Source organism: Lactuca sativa, chromosome 8 (assembly GCF_002870075.4).
Source record: "Lactuca sativa cultivar Salinas chromosome 8, Lsat_Salinas_v11, whole genome shotgun sequence".
NCBI classification, from domain to species: domain Eukaryota; kingdom Viridiplantae; phylum Streptophyta; class Magnoliopsida; order Asterales; family Asteraceae; genus Lactuca; species Lactuca sativa.
The window spans coordinates 167,008,156-167,023,681 of NC_056630.2; the positions used below are offsets into that span (position 1 = coordinate 167,008,156).

At 33.4% G+C, this 15,526-nt stretch overlaps 1 long non-coding RNA gene and 1 pseudogene across 1 annotated transcript; one reads left to right on the forward strand and one right to left on the reverse strand.

Annotated features, from left to right (window-relative positions):
• Window positions 1-7,726: 7,726 nt before the first annotated feature.
• Window positions 7,727-10,065, forward strand: LOC111916118 (uncharacterized; annotated as a pseudogene).
• Window positions 10,066-12,246: 2,181 nt separating this feature from the next.
• On the reverse strand, window positions 12,247-13,989 carry LOC122196324 (uncharacterized). Its single transcript, XR_006187684.2, has 2 exons — window positions 13,671-13,989; window positions 12,247-12,759 (listed from the first exon to the last, which is right to left on the reverse strand). It is a non-coding gene; the product is annotated as an uncharacterized LOC122196324 (long non-coding RNA).
• Between the last annotated feature and the right edge of the window lie 1,537 nt (window positions 13,990-15,526).

Genomic DNA, 15,526 nt, shown 5'->3' on the forward strand with positions numbered 1-15,526 from the left:
GTTTACGGCCCTAATGACCCCTTCCCCATGAGTTTACGGCCGTAAACTCATGGTGGGGTAGTTTATGGTGCACTATGGCTTCAAACACTTAGGGATAAATGCTAGACTTTGGTTTTTGACTTTGGAATAGATTATAACACACATAGGGACCATTTATTGGAGTTTACGGCTGTAAACATGGAGTTTACGGCCGTAAACTCCCCCATACATAGAATCCTTAATGTTTTGGTCCTTTAATCAATCACATGTGATTCTAATGATTTTTCCTATCCTTGTATGGATTTTTGAGGGACTTTGGACATACTTTTAGGAGTTTACGGCCATGGAACACATGCTATGGCCGTACACTCTCAAATGATGAGTTTGGTTGTTTTTAAAGCCCCTAAACTATTTTTGGTTGGTTCTATGATTTATTCCAAGGCTTTTGGTGGTGTTGGATGGCTTTTTAACACCTTGAAAATGAATTTATACCCAAGTTGGAGGAGTTTACGGCCCAAGCACATGCCTTGGCCATAAACTCATATAAATCCCCCAAAATTTATGTTTAAAGTGTTCCAAGGCTAAAGCAATTATTCTAGAAGTCATATCCATGTCTTGTGGAGGTTTAGGAAGGTTTTAAGGGCTTAAAAACCCTATAATTATGAGTTTACGGCCTAAAAACCATCCTTGGCCGTAAACTCCTATACAAGTCTCCAAATTATAGTTTAAGGCATTCTAGGTCCATTCCATAAAGCCATCTAGCCATATCTAAGTCCCAAAATTGTTTAGGAGGGGTTTAAAGGCTTAAAAACCCACTAATTATGTGATGAGTTTGTAGAGCAACCTCAGCAACTAAGGCATTGTATATTTCACAAGGCTTTGACATTGTTGTTTGTAGTAAACACAAGAAACAGCCTTCCAATAAATGAAATTTATTCCCAATTCAATTATGCATTTTCAATTTTTTATTTTAAATGTGAGGGGTAATTTAACTATGTGTCTCAAGATGTGTGTTGTGTAATTGAAAGACATAGTTGTTGCATAACAAAAAACATAACCTTTAGCGACGACAAAAAGCAGCGCAATTGATGCCCATGGACGTGGCTAATACCTTTAGCGACGACATGTTGTCGCTATTACCTCGTAGCTAATACTTTTTTGTCGTCGCAAATAGTGTCGCCTCTGATATACGTTGTTGCTCAATGGTTAATCTCGTTGTTGTTGGTGTCGTCTCTATTGGTATTCCGGCCACCAGCTATAGTTTCTCCGACTACAATTCCCAGAACCGGTTGTCATCACAATTGGATCATTGTCGTCGCTAAATATGTGGCTGCTTATGGTTTTTTTTTTTGAAAAAAATAATTTATTTATGATATTGGTTTTTATATATTATAAAATGCAGCTTTAATAAAAATACATGCCACATTACATAAAACATCAAATATATCATATTACATAAACTATCTAATATATCCCAAATACACATCTAATATATCATCCATAAACTATCTAATAAATGAAAAATAACACGATCCACAAAGGGTCAAAACAAGAAATACTATGTGTCTGCGTCTTCGTCATCGTTCTTTTCGTCATTATTGACGTGGCTTTTAAACAAGCAGATAATGTCTCCAATGGTTGTCACAAATGTCGGGTTTTGAAGAAAAGCATTCACATCAACATCCTACAATTAATTCACAAGCACATTAAGTCATTAACTATTAATTATTTAACAAACTATCAAACCATCAAACCACCAAATGAATTATGTCGGTAACAATTTAAAAAACTATTAAGCCACCAAATCAGTTAAGTCTTTAAGAATTTAACAAACTACCAAACTACCATAAATTACTATAAATGCATCATGCTCTTAACAATATAGCAAATCTACCAAATTCTTTAAGAATTTAACAAGTAATTGTGTTGCTTGCGGTGCTTGTGACTGTGACTGCCATTGGGATGAAGCACGTGTACCCGTTGCCGAAGAAGCTTTAGGCTCAATGTCTCTCACATGCCCCCTACGAGTACCCAACACCTTCTTAAATATTGCGATCCCATAAATGGTGTCTGGATCACCACCAGAGTCGGCTATGTGATGAGTTTGTAGAGCAACCTCAGCAACTAAGGCATTCTATATTTCAAGAGGCTTTGGCATTGTTGTTTGTAAGAAACACAAGAAACAGCCTTCCAATAAATGAAACTTATTCCAAATTCTATTATGCATTTTCAATTTTTTATTATAAATGTGAGGGGTAATTTAACTATGTGTCTCAAGATGTGTGTTGTGTAATAGAAAGACATAGTTGTTGCATAACAAAAAACGTAACCTTTAGCGACGACAAAAAGCATCGCAATTGATGCCCCTGGGCGTCACTAATACCTTTAGCAACGACATGTTGTCGCTATTACCTCGTAGCTAATACTCTTTTGTCGTCGCAAATAGTGTCGCCTCTGATATACGTTGTTGCTAAATGGTTAATCTCGTTGTTGTTGGTGTCGTCTCTATTGGTATTCCGGCCACGAGTCAGAGTTTCTCCGGCTACACTTCCCGGAACCGGTTGTCATCACAATTGGATCATTGTCGTTCCTAAATATGTGGCTGCTAATGGTTTTTTTTTTTTTGGAAAGAAATAATTTATTTATGATATTGGTTTTTATATATTATAAAATGCATATTTAATAAAAATACATACCACATTACATAAAACATCAAATATATCATATTACATAAACTATCTAATATATCCCAATTACACATCTAATATATCATCCATAAACTATCTAATAAATCCAAAATAACACCATCCACAAAGAGTCAAAACAAGAAATACTATGTGTATGCGTCTTCATCAACGTTCTTTTCTTAATTATTGACGTGGCTTCTAAACAAGCAGATAATGTCTCCAACGGTTGTCACAAACGCCGAGTTTTGAAGAAAAGCATTCACATCAACATCCTACAATTAATTCACAAGCACATTAAGTCATTAACTATTAATTATTTAACAAACGATCAAACCATCAAACCACCAAATGAATTATGTCGGTAACAATTTAAAAAACTACTAAGCCACCAAATCAGTTAAGTCTTTAAGAATTAAACAAACTACCAAACTACCATAAATTACTATAAATGCATAATGCTCTTAACAATATAGCAAAGCTACCAAATTCTTTAAGAATTTAACAAGTAATTGTGTTGCTTGCGGTGCTTGTGACTGTGACCGCCATTGGGATGAAGCATGTGTACCCGTAGCTAAAGAAGGTTTAGGCTCAAAGCCTCTCACATGCCCCCTACGAGTACCCAACACCTTCTTAAATATTGTGACCCAATAAATGGTGTCTGGATCACCACCGAAGTCGGCTATGTGATGAGTTTGTAGAGCAACCTCAGCAACTAAGGCATCTATATTTCACAAGGCTTTGGCATTGTTGTTTGTAGTAAACACAAGAAACAACCTTCCAATAAATGAAATTTATTCCCAATTCGATTATGCATTTTCAATTTTTTATTTTAAATGTGAGGGGTAATTTAACTATGTGTCTCAAGATGTGTGTTGTGTAATAGAAAGACATAGTTGTTGCATAACAAAAAACATAACCTTTAGCGACGACAAAAAGTGTCGCAATTGATACCCTTGGACGTCGCTAATACCTTTAGCAACGACATGTTGTCGCTATTACCTCGTAGCTAATACTCTTTTGTCGTCGCAAATAGTGTCGCCTCTGATATACGTTGTTGCGAAACGGTTAATCTCGTTGTTGTTGGTGTCGTCTCTATTCTTATTCCGGCCACCGGTCAGAGTTTCTCCGGCTACACTTCCCGGAACCGGTTGTCATCACAATTGGATCATTGTCGTCCCTAAATATGTGGCTGCTAATGGTTTTTTTTTTTTTTTGAAAAAAATAATTTATTTATGATATTGGTTTTTATATATTATAAAATGCAGCTTTATTAAAAATACATACCACATTACATAAAACATCAAATATATCATATTACATAAATATCTAATATATCCCAAATACACATCTAATATATCATCCATAAACTATCTAATAAATCCAAAATAACACCATCCATAAAGGGTCAAAACAAGAAATACTATGTGTCTGCATCTTCGTCATCGTTCTTTTCTTCATTATTGACATGTCTTTTAAACAAGCGGATAATGTCTCCAATGGTTGTCATAAACGCCGGGTTTTGAAGAAAAGCATTCACATAAAAATCCTACAATTAATTCACAAGCACATTAAGTCATTAACTATTAATTATTTAACAAACTATCAAACCATCAAACCACGAAATGAATTATGTCAGTAACAATTTAAAAAACTATTAAGCCACCAAATCAGTTAAGTCTTTAAGAATTTAACAAACTACCAAACTACCAAAAATTACTATAAATGCATAATGCTCTTAACAATATAGCAAAGCTACCAAATTCTTTAAGATTTTAACAAGTAGTTGTGGTTTTTGCGGTGCTTGTGACTGTGACCGCCATTGGGATGAAGCACGTGTACCCGTTGCTGAAGAAGGTTTAGGCTCAAAGCCTCTCACATGCCCCCTACGAGTACCCAACACCTTCTTAAATATTGCGATACAATAAATGGTTTCTGGATCGCCACCGGAGTCGGCTATGTGATGAGTTTGTAGAGCAACCTCAGCAACTAAGGCATTCTATATTTCAAGAGGCTTTGGCATTGTTGTTTGTACTAAACTTAAGAAACAGCCTTCCAATAAATGAAACTTATTCCAAATTCTATTATGCATTTTCAATTTTTTATTATAAATGTGAGGGGTAATTTAACTATGTGTCTCAAGATGTGTGTTGTGTAATAGAAAGACATAGTTGTTGCATAAGAAAAAACGTAACCTTTAGCGACGACAAAATGCATCGCAATTGATGCCCCTGGGCATCACTAATACCTTTAGCGACGACATGTTGTCGCTATTACCTCGTAGCTAATACTCTTTTGTCGTCGCAAATAGTGTCGCCTCTGATATACGTTGTTGCTAAATGGTTAATCTCGTTGTTGTTGGTGTCGTCTCTATTGGTATCCCGGCCACCAGTCAGAGTTTCTACGGCTACACTTCCGGGAACCGGTTGTCATCACAAGTGGATCATTGTCGTCCCTAAATATGTGGTTGCTAATGGTTTTTTTTTTGAAAAAAATAATTTATTTATGATATTGGTTTTTATATATTATAAAATGCAGCTTTAATAAAAATACATTACACATTACATAAAACATCAAATATATCATATTACATAAACTGTGTAATATATCCTAAACACACATCTAATATATCATTCCTAAACTATCTAATAAATCCAAAACAACACCATCCTCAAAGGGTCAAAACAAAAAAATACTATGTGTATGCGTCTTTGTCATCGTTCTTTTCTTCATTATTGACGTGGCTTTTAAACAAGCATATAATGTCTCCGATGGTTGTCACAAACGCCGGGTTTTGAAGAAAAGCATTCACATCAACATCCTACAATTAATTCACAAGCACATTAAGTCATTAACTATTAATTATTTAACAAACGATCAAACCATCAAACCACCAAATGAATTTTGTCGGTAACAATTTAAAAAACTATTAAGCCACCAAATCAGTTAAGTGTTTAAGAATTTAACAAACTACCAAACTACCAAAAATTACTATAAATGCATAATTCTCTTAACAATATATCAAAGCTACCAAATTCTTTAAGAATTTAACAAGTAGTTGTGGTTTTTGCGGTGCTTGTGACTGTGACCGCCATTGGGATGAAGCACGTGTACCCGTTGCTGAAGAAGGTTTCGGCTCAAAGCCTCTCACATGCCCCCTACGATTACCCAACACATTCTTAAATATTGCAATCCAATAAATGGTGTCTGGATCACCACCAGAGTTGGCTATGTGATGAGTTTGTAGAGCAACCTCAACAACTAAGGCATTCTATATTTCACAAGGCTTTGGCATTGTTGTTTGTACTAAACACAAGAAAAAGCCTTCCAATAAATGAAACTTATTCCAAAGTCGATTATGCATTTTCAATTTTTTATTATAAATGTGAGGGGTAATTTAACTATGTGTCTCAAGATGTGTGTTGTGTAATAGAAAGACATAGTTGTTGCATAACAAAAAACATAACCTATAGCGACGACAAAAGCGTCGCAATTGATGCCCATGGACGTCGCTAATACCTTTAATAACCATATGTTGTCGCTATTACCTCGTAGCTAATACTCTTTTGTCGTCGCAAAAGTATTACCTGTAATAGCGACGCAATGCTGGGGAAGGAGAAGAGGACAACAGCGAGGAAAATCTCTACAACGGAATATCAAAGATCATAGAAAGGGAAATCACGGACGACCGAATATCAATCGAGGAATGTATTACATGAAGGAACAACAAAACACAGAGAAAGAAGAGGAAAAGTGAAGAGAAGAGGGAAACTTACTTGCAATACCTACACCCAAAAAATGCCACGTATGTCACAAGAAACCCAAAAATCGCCAGATAGAAACAAAAAGGAGCCCCTACTGAAGAAAACCCAGCCGAATAGAATGAGAATTTGATTAGATTAAAACAAATACTGTCCGCGATCCTATTCGAGTTTTAATATGTATGATAATCGATAACTATGTTTAACTTTCAATAAATACCCCCGCCATAGTGACAAGAATGGAGGAAGACTAGTAAAGTGAACAACCGCCACCCCTTAACCCTTTACAGAACTGATGGCGGAGAGGATTGGCGAGGAAGGGGTGTAGGGTTTTGGGTGGGTCCAATTTCAAGCTTATTTAATAATTTATATTATCCAATACTAATAAACTAAAAATATAAAAAATGAAAAATATAAAGATAAAGGACAATATAGTCCTTTTTAGCTCCATGAGGGATGAAAAACACAATAAAATCAAAACTTTGGGACCATCCAAGTGCAAAAGAAAACATAGGAACTAAACGTGAAATTTTTGCAAACCACAGGGACCATTTCAGTAAATTGTTTGCGGGTCCCATTACGCTCATCGCAATTACACAATAATTACGCAATAAAGAGTAGTTTAGGGATAGACATTGCTGCTAGACAACTAGTCGTAGTAGATTTCTTTTGAGCTAAGATAGTGGCTATGGATATCCGAGCTAAATTATGCGTGTTTTATGTATCTAAATTTGTTTATTAATATCGATAGTTTCCTCAATCTAGCAAGAGTAGTATATGGGCAGTTGCTTTTATTATAACATAACTCATTTGATTGTCAAAGTCAAAGTGCCAAACTTCTCTGTTTCTATTATAACACCATGTTTCTTTGTTGTCCATTAATTGTTGTCTAAATAAAGTAATTGAGAAGGAAAAACTAAGCTGGTGTAAATTTGTAAAATGTTAGGACTTAATTTGGAAAGCCTCATTTCCCTAACTTTTTCAATTAACGTGTTCTCTTGCATCAACTCAAAAAGAAACATAACTAGCTTACCGGATTAAGTCATGACCCCATTAGGTAAAAAGGAAACAACACCAAACTTTATTCTTTATCTCTCATTGTCTTGTTAGGAGAGGAATTAAGTTTAACTTTTTTCATCAATAACTACCGTTATCACTCTTATCCAACCACTATTATGTTTATCAATAGTTTTATTGAAATATGACTTCATCTCCTTATTTGTCAAAATGTTGACTGGATAAAGTTTAATATGATTATATGATGCTTAAACGATATCTAAGAAAATAACTACATACTTGGGAATGTGGAACACAATAGCAAATTTGTAATATGAATATATGATGCATAATGTTTGACATGATGAAACTTATTATTTTATTAAAATTAGGGAGGAGCAGCAAGGGTGAGTGCCTGTGCTCATTTTAAGCATGAAAGAAAGCACACAATCAAAAAGACCAACTGTCGTTTATCTGCATCCAACAAATGCAAACAAAGAGTATCTATGCCCTTTACTTGAGGTATAATATAAAATTACAAGGGTAGTCTGGTCATTTCTTCATTTGACAAAAGACTTTGATCTAACGAGTTCTTCCTTTCAATTCAGGGTTATGCTTCACATGTATATATTGCAGTTGCCATTGATTCTCGTTACCATGGAGAACGTGCCAAAACCCACACCGCCTATCCAGATGTGAGCACTAATTTCATTATTTTTATTTGGTTTACGCCAAAAAAGAATAGGGCTAAATGAAAGAAAATAAGAAATAGCAACATACTTTCATATATTTATTTATTATAGCATCCTACTTTGAAAAATATCTATCCAATTATAGCAAAGTGATTCATATAGAAACCAATTTTTAGTTGCTATAGTTGAGTAGATTTTTGAGAGTACAATGGAGAATATACTAATTATCTTTCATGATCTCAAAGGTTAAATATAACTTCAATTTCATATATTCTAGATCCAAGCACTTGTTTCATCATGGGAAAGAGGTGATACAATGCCATTTATATATGACACGGTTATACTTCTTCTTCACTCTTGAATATTTCAAATGACATTCACTATATACTTTTAATGTTAACAATTTACTTTTCATTTTTATGTTTTAGGTGTGGGACCTTATAATGTTGGCAGATTATCTAACCACCCAAAGACCTGATATAGACCATTCCAAGATAGGCATCACTGGAAATTCACTTGGAGGTTGAATTTTAATATTTTATTAAACGCATCATCTAGAAATAACATAAGTATATATATTCTTTTATTATGAGTTATTACCCCTTTAATTCCATAACTCATTTATTGATACGTGATGCAGGAATGCATGCATGGTTTGCTTCTTTTGTTGATACACATTATTTAGTGGTTGTCCCAGTAATTGTTGTTTAGGTATTGTTTCTTTTTGACTTAATGGGCTTAATTAAACACTTAACTAACCTACTAAATTAATATGAATGTGTAGGGCTTTCGTTGGGCCATAGAAAATGATCAATGACAAGCTCGAGTTGACAGTATTAAGCCTGTGTTTGAAGGTAATTACGACACTGCTTTACAAAAGAAATATAGAATCTCTATTTTTTATATGTTATTATTTCTATGTTTAATAAAACATGTAAGTTAAGCTATGTTTAACGACTTTGAACTGTAAATTTGAAGAAATTTTGTTCCCTCGTTTATTTCCTCAAATATATTTAGAAAAACTGTTTAAAAGTTCTCTTAAAATGTGTGTGTGTGTGTGTATATATATATATATATATATATATATATATATATATATATATATATATATATATATATGGTTTTTAAAATCTTACAACTATAGTTAGCACATGCACTCTTTCTAAATTATAATTTTTTTGCATGATTTTGTGATGCTGCATTTATATTCTTTTTCTTCTGAAGCAAGGATTGATTTAGGGAAGGAAGCCATTGACAAAGAGGTTGTGGAAACGGTACGTTCCATAAAGATTGCTAAATGTGTTGCTGACCTGGCATCCGGCTGGCGTCTAACTATTGTTGCTGTGCTACTATTTGACCAGGTTTGGAACAGAATAGCTCTTGGGTTAGCATCTGAGTTTGACTCACCTTATACGGTGCCACTCATTGCAGCATGCCCTTTGTTGATTATAAATGTTGAAATGACCAATCCACCCTCCTCTTCTTGATCCATTTTTTTCCGATGAAATAATAACATGGAAAAAACTATTAGGTGAAGACGATCCCCGTTGCCCAATCGAAGGTATTGATGTTGCCATATCAAAAACACAAAAGGCTTTCGAAGATGCCCGACTTTTGAATCATTTCAAGGTGTTGAGTTTTAACTCTTGACTTTTCACCAATGTTTCTTGCTTTTCCAAAATGGCCAAATTGCATGGAATAGCTATGTACTTTACTACCAGAGAATATTAATATGTTGCTATTATGGGTATTAAATTTACTAGATTGTCTACATTAATAAAAAAAGTAAAAGTATAATTTTATATGATGTAATATTGTGTTGTATATGAGGTAATAATGTGATTTCTTATGAATGGAATTTAGGTGATAGTCAAACTAGGAATTGGACATGATGTGACGCCATCAATGCTTAAAGAAGTGAGTGATTGGCTTGACAAGTTTCTCAAACCGTAGAAATTTCACATGCATACCTATGTATCTTATGCTGGACTGAATATAGTTGTATATTGAAAAAGTATATGTATATCACGTAAATAAAGCTTTGGCTTTGTTATTTGTATTAAACATATGATAAAGCCTTCCAATAAACGAAACTTATTACAAATTCGATTATGCATTTTCAAAATTTTTTATTATAAACTTGAGGGTGAAATTTAACTATGTGTCTCAAGATTTGTGTTGTGTATTTGGAAGACATAGTTGTTGGTTATTTTGTCTGAAGTGGCAAGGATCAGGGCGATCCAGACGTATACGAGGCCCGGGGCGAAAAGAAAAAAAGGCCCCCCAAAGAAAAATATAATAAAGATTAAAAAAATATCAATTATTCTTTGGTATAGACATGTTCAATTAGCAATAACAAATAAGCCAATTGTTTATCTTTTGAGCTAATTTGAGTTTAAACCAACTTTATGTCCTAAAAATCATTTAGGTAATAATATATATATATATATATATATATATATATATATATATATATACACACATACACACAAACACACACACACACACTACATATCTCATAGATTTTGGGCCCCCTGGAGACATGGGCCCTAGGCGGTCGCCCGTGTTGCCCACCGTCTGGACCGGCCCTGGCAAGGATTTTAGAAACTATAGTCCTGTAACTGTGTTTAATCATTTAGAAGCTATATCCTTATAAGTGTGATTCATCATTCTTTGAATTGTGGCTTTGTACATTCTTAATAACAACATAAAAAAAATACTTAATATTGTTTAAAGCCAAAAGGAGTGGCAAAAACTAAGCATAAAGCGAAAATTACTTGGGCTAATTGTATAATTAATGCAAAAGTTGTTTTTAAGCAACCAATTAAGTACACAACGTCCCCTTAGGTTGGATGGAATGGTCACGCGATAGAAAGATGACAATTTCCATGGTTTTGGGATAAAATTAAAATAGATATAATATGTTGCTGATGTGTGTAGAAGGATGGAGGGATGAAAATATGGTCATTCGCTCCATGCTTAATAGTGTTCGTGTATGTACATGCAGAATAATAACATATTATTGTCACTAGTTCATTGCCAACTTTGCTTGTTTTAAGATCATACTACAGGAAACGTAGTGGAGAATATGATTAAGCATTTTTAATTAGCTACAATAATTGGATATCACTTAAACGGAATTAAAGAAAGAATAATTAGTCTGACTAGAAAGATGGGTTTTGCCAGAAAAGCAGGGCCGGTCCAGACGGTGGGCAACTCGGGCGACCGTCCAGGGCCCACAACTCCAGGGGACCCAAAATTTATGGGATATAATGTATATATATAAAAAAGATTATTACCTAAATGGTTTTTAGAGACTAAAGTTGGTTCAAACTCAAATTAACTCAAAAGACAAACAATTTGGTTTGCTTATTATTGGAACTTAAAAATGTCTATAGTGAAGAGTAATTGATATTTTTTTTGAATCTTTATTATATTTGTCTTTGAGGGGCCAATTTTTTTTTCTTTTCGCCCTGGGCCCATATATGTTTGGACTGACCCTCGTGAAAAAGGCACCCTTCTTGTTTCCTTGGTCAAGGAAAAAGGTGTCTCTTAAGGCCCTTTTGTCGTTGAAGCTGAAAAGGGTGCCATGTTGATATTTGGAAACCTGGATACTTCATTATATAATATGAATAGATGATTCTTGATTTTAGAAATCTTAACCTTATCTCCATTATTAGCAAGTTCCAGGGAGATCTAAAAGGTTTTGTTTCTTATTCATAGTGTACTTGTCATTTATATTTGAGTTTTAATCTTCGGCTCTAGGAGGCTTTCAAAGCACAAAGATCGTTCTCCTGTTTGTGAACTCGATACAGGGGAGCAAGTTTGATCCCTAGCCTTTCTAGAATAAAGACATACAATAGTCACAGTGCACCCCGATGTAAGTTTGAAACGTTTTATAAAAACCAATTCACATTTGGAATTTTTGCAACCGCTTTGATGTAACACCCCCTTTTTTTAGTTAAAATATATTAAATGTAAAGATCCCATTTAAATATTGTGGTTCTTTCAAAACCAAACTTAATAACATATTTACAAATACAAAACAGTTTCAACGGTGTTACATAAATATTATCAATGAGAGTAAATAGCGGAAGTTTTTATATTATCAAACTTATGAAAATCTTTTCCAAATAAAAATGCAAACGTTGCTACAGTCACAGTGGGTTCTCCTTTATTCCTGTAACAATGTTAATCACAACGGTTAAGCGATAACGCTTAGTAAGCCTACACATTACTCACCCATCATATTAATCATATACATCACATAACACATAAATACATATTAGGTATTGCATGTCACATATATCACATAATTCACATAATTGATTAACACATGTTATTGGTAACATTCATGTACGGTTGATTCCCAAAAGGCCTTTCTCAGTCACTTCCTGGTCATCTCCCAAAGGAAACCTTGAATTAATGCCTGGTCATCTCCGAAGGCAACCTTTATACTAATGCTTGGTCATCTCCTAAAGGCTCAGACTTTCATAACATATATATACTTGATCTCATACATAACAATTAACACATAATCACGCATAGCTAACATAATTAGTAAGTTAGTGTAACTAACCTCAAACCACAAAGTAGACCGAGCACACTAGTGATATGAACTGGATTAACTTCCACTTCTTTGAACACCTACATACCATACCAATAATTCCTACATAGATTATATTCCAAATCATTACTTAATAATACTTAATTATACTTCACTTTTATTTTAACTTCATTATAGCTTTCTTTTTAAGGTCTGAGTTACCTCTCCTATACTCATTCTTTCTGCGATATTATTGCATTTTATTGTAGTTTACCCTCTTACCTTTCCATGGATATAAAGAACTCACTCTAATGATTTTTGCTTGATTTTATAAGCATTTTACAAGTTAACACTTGGAAGCTGTTAACTTCTGGACCAATCTGCAAAGATAGTAACTTTCACCGTAGGAATAGTAAAAGTCAGGTCTTAGGAAAACTATGGAGTAAAATAGATATTCCATTATAACCATATATATATATATATATATATATATATATATATATATATATATATATATATATATATATATATATATATATATATATATATATAATTAATTGTTGTATTTTGAACTCAGGGGTAGAATTGGAATTCTTTAGCATTAATGGTTGTTTTTAGCCTTTTAGTGACACATGCAAGCATGCATTGTTTCATGGAATAATAAGAACATATATTATACATATGAAACTCATTAGGATATACCTTGTATGAATTCAAAACAAAGTATAATGGTTATAAACCAGTTCAAAAACTAACCGTCCGGTTAAAACCGAACAAATGATTTTAAGCACGTATAAAGCCACTACAAGGTGAGATAGCTTCATGAACTCAAAACATATAAGGAGGTGTTGTATATGACCAAGACAAGAAAAAATTGATAGAACATACTTTGAATATTTTAGAGTACAAGATGATTTCTATACCGAAATCAAGTACACTTTTGGTATAACCTTGATTCTTGTATTCAAACCAAATGAACTGAATAATAGAAGACTTTTAATCATACACATACCTTATGATGATAAAATCACAGAAGATTTAGTCTTCATAACTTAAGCCTTCAAGAAATTCATTCTTTTTCTCTTTTCCACCTTATTTGTGGTTTTCATCTCTCTCGATACCTTATGATGATAAATTCTCTCTTGCATCTCTTTCGGGTTTTCCTTAACCGAAATATGCCACAAAGCTCCAAAAATGTAGGTATACTCTTGAAGAATGGATTGGCAAAGTCTCCCTGTACTTATCTTGGCATTAAACTACCGTTTGCGATTTTGTTTTGGACTTCCAAAATCTGCTCTCGGGAACTTGGTGGTTTTTAAGTTTTATCTTAATTTAACTAACACTTTGGCTAAAATGCTTGAGATAAGATGTATATAATCTATCAGATAGTGGATTTAGATAGTGGATTTAACAAGAGATTTGGAGTAGTGGTGACCAAGAAAGTGATTAAGACATTCAACTACTTCAATTTTTAATACAAGACCTAATTTCCACTTTATAAAGAAAATGATATAAGTTAAGTCATGAGGGCCAAGATGATCATGTGGGGTTCTTTGACTAGATTTTCAGCCATAGGAAGTCAAAGGATGGAGAAAACTTGGTCTTTGTTAAATTATAACCAAAATTCTAAACATTTTCCAAAATGGCCAATTGTTTTTACCGTAGCCCTTAAAGTTCGATTTTGGAAGAAATGGCCCTTATGAAAGTTAGTTAGTACATCACTTTGGTCTACAATTTATGACATTTGGAACTCTCGATAATTAAATTAAATTATAAACATTTTAAAAGTATAATTTTATTATTAATTAAATAATAAACATTTTAAAAGTATATTTCCCGCTATATCATTATCCATATTATTTATTAAATTCATTTTTCTATATATATAGTTAATCGAAAACAGGCGTTACATTTCATAACATCAGAGATAAAGTTTTTTTGAGGTCACTCTACCAATCTTATTAAATTCTGAATAAATTACAGAAATGGACATTTTGTTTGTATTAAAGTTGAACTCTCATTCCATCTTTTTTTCTCTCTCACCATATTAGCCATGTGGTTTTATTTTGATGTAGAGATGATCCATATGGTCAAATTATCTATCTGAGTCGTGTAAATTACCATTTCTATTTTTTCCTTTTTTTTATTAATTTGTACTCTCTCTCTCTCTCTCTCTCTCTCTCTCTCTCTCTCTCTCTCTCTCTCTCCACCTTGATGCTCACCAAGCTCTCATAAAAAAATCACTACTCCATAAGATTGAAACTCCCCCAACCGTTTGAGTCTCCTAGTGATTCGTGCTCCTACATTCAACATGTTATAAGAAAAAACGCATATTATACCCTCATTGTTGTTTCTTTCTTAGCATATAGTTGAACTTGTCGAAGTTGAACATAGTCGGTTCGAAATTTACAACTATAAATCACATGTGCAACTTGAAGTGTATAAAAGTCATACATGCTATCTTCATGTAACTCATTTTATCCTTTTACTAATCATCATGTATCTCCAAAAAGAACATGGAAATTCAAGGACACTATACGGTAATGGAATGTAAAATACACAAAAAATAAGTCAAGAAGTCAATCGACTGCCACATGAACACATGTATTCACTTAAAGTTCCGAGCCTCCCAAATTCCATGAATATATCTAATGATTGCTCTAGGTTTGTTATGCACTCTACTAAGTTTGCAACAGTACGAAATTAGACTTCTTTAAATTCTTAAAGAATTTGCATTCAAATTAGGAGGACAAAGAAGAAAAGACTTCATGTGATTATGTATATTTAAAAAAACACAAACACAAAGAGTAAAGTAAAATTATACTAGTATATGGAAGTTGAAAAGATAAAACCTATGTTGTTTGTTTT